We start from the raw sequence: 2,786 nt of genomic DNA, 5'->3' as shown, positions 1-2,786 counted from the left end.
TCACGTTGTCCTGGTATCGGTTTGTATACAAAGGGGGAAGATTTGCCAGAATTCTGGTTCAAATTGACAGTTTATCAAAAGGGGTGTGGTTTAGCAAAAAGGGCGTGGCTTAAAGTGACACATGTACAAACTTGAGTGCTAAACTAAAGGGGGTTTTACACTGGACAATTATCGGGGTGATGAGCGTTCAGATAACGCTCGTTGGCAATAGTTGCCCTGTGTAAACGGGAAAGATCAGATTAATGAGCAAACGCCCAATCTGCTGGTCATATAGTTTAAAAAAAGTTAAATATTAATGGCCGGTGTAAAAGGGCCTTTATCCAACCAAGAGGTCATAAAAAATGTGCCATATTTATCTAACTTCTGCATTATGACAGCCTGGTCTGTGTTCACACTGTGTAAAACCTATAGTATCAGTAAATCTACCCCATTGGGTAATAGATATTATCAATTTCCTGTAGGCTCACAGCTCTGGAGGGGTGCCACATGTATTAATCATGGGGGGGCACTGATTAGGCAGCCCATTGAAGGACTATTGGGGCAGACTAAACTTATGTTGGTGCTATTGGCATGTAGTGTCAGTACGAGGTGACCTTTTAATCCACCAGAGGAGATGATGCGGAGGAAGATCAGTCAGATCGTAGACCCGGTTGTGTCCGATAATCATCAGACGCAGGTTATGTGAAGCAATCGTCTACTCCAGGCCACTTCGGATGTAGTTCTTTGCTGGACATCATGGGCTCTGCTGTGTTTGGGTACCCAGAAGGACGGTTTCCGAAGGGCCTATTCACATGAACTTGTCAAATTGGCCCAAAAAAACTGCAGATTTTACGTTCGTGCGGGACCTGATTTTCACGGATCCCTCGGACTTGAGTCGGTTAATGAATCCATGAAAATGGCAAAAATAGAAAAAAAATTTTTTTATTTTTTTTCCACAGGGCATTCACATATGACCAGCCCTATAGAAGTACATTGATTTTAATACAGCTGTCAAAACAGTCACACAACAGATAAGGGCCTGTTCACATCACCGTTCGCTTTCCATTCCGGGGTTCCGTCAACGGAAAGTCAAACTGAAACCACAGCTTCCGTTTCTGTCACTATTGGTATCAATGGTGACGGAAACATTGCTAATGGTTTCCGGTTTTCCGACTGATTCAATAGCGCAGTCAACTCACATATCAGTTACTTTTTTTTTTTTCTCTTAGTCTCACGATTACAACCAATGCAAAAATGTATCCGTTGCCATCAGGCTTTTCCCACAGTCTTTACTACAAAACATCAGTTGTCCGTTTTTACCACCGTGGTCCACCTAATAGGTAGTTTGGGGTCTGAAAATGCACCAATTTTATCAGTGGTGCATAGTTTGTGATCGGTTGGATACATGATAGATTAGATGTTTACCATGTCAGGACTCTCCTCTGTGCCGGCGCTACCTTGAAGTCTGACGCACACGTTGTAATGTCATTCAGTGCAGCGCCGGTGCCGAGAGCCCAGAAGGCGGCTGCTGTCCATTGACATCAGATCTTCGAAGCCGCCTTGTGAACCTGCAAAGACTCCAAACACGAGACCGGACTCCAGGGAGTAGCTGGTCTTTGGGGCCTTTACAGCTACCCAATCCCCCGTTGCATCTCCTACCCCCCACCACCGGGATTGCTGTTTGGGTTTTATTCACACAACAGGGTCCGGGTGTCGGCTGTCAAAAATGGCCATCTAGTTCTGTTTTTGACGGCCGTTTTGTAACTGGTTTTGACAAATTTTTTAAAACTTGATTTTCATGTGTAGAGAACGTCCGTGCCCTCTGCAGATAATGCTGCGGCGGTATCTAGTGCCGTATATACATGGATGGGCTGTATGTTTGGTGCCTTGAAGGGATTTTCCAGTATTGTGTAAATAAAGTTTAATCGCTGCATAATGAGAAGTTCTGCAACTTTCTAATGTATTACGAATGGCAAAGAGCCGAAACATAAGATTAAGCTTTGCTTTCAGTGAATGGAAACCTTATTCCTGTACTGATGTCTTATAGGTTGACCTTGATGGATCTATGTATTTGTGGAGTTGTTTTTTTTTTAACCTTAAAGGTCTGTACACATGGCTTATTTTCGGCTGTTTTAAGGGCCGAATAATCAGAAGCAGAACACCTCCAAACATCTGCCCATTGATTTCAATGGGAAAGACCAGCAAGTTGTGCTTCTGTACATAGCAGTATGGTAGGAAGCTTTGGAAGGGGATGTGCATCTTATTGCCTCCCTGGCCCCGTCCTCTCATATCTGAACTTGATCAATGTTCTGCTATCCCCTATACATACCGGCTGTGGGTGTGCAGCCATTGGTTAACATTATGGCTCGATTTTAACATATTTATGCTTGGGGTGCCCTCTAGTGTTCATGGTTAGCACTGCATATGGACTTCTACTTCATCTGAGAAATTGTCCCCTTTCTGGAGACAGAAACCAAATAAACCATAAAGATATGTAGCAACTAGGTGTCCATTATCTCTGGGAATAAATTTTGGTTAATGGGTCAGTACAAAGTAAAAATAGAAAACATTTAGACATCACTTCTATCCTTGAACCCAGTCTTATACATTTCACTCTACATTAAAAGTTCTATCCTAGTTTTAGGTAAATAAAAATGGTGATGTAAAACAGTATATTAGAAAGTTGCAGAATTCCTACAAGAATTAAAGTGTAGCTAAACATTGTGACGAGACTCTGAAATGTCAGACATTTGGATTGGTGGGGATCTGAGCACTGAGACCCCCACCAATCGCTTAAACGAAGCAGC

This window comes from Rhinoderma darwinii, chromosome 7, assembly GCF_050947455.1.
Source record: "Rhinoderma darwinii isolate aRhiDar2 chromosome 7, aRhiDar2.hap1, whole genome shotgun sequence".
Lineage (NCBI taxonomy): Eukaryota > Metazoa > Chordata > Amphibia > Anura > Rhinodermatidae > Rhinoderma > Rhinoderma darwinii.
The sequence above is the reverse complement of the archived record's forward strand: the minus strand, read 5'-3'. Positions refer to the sequence as shown.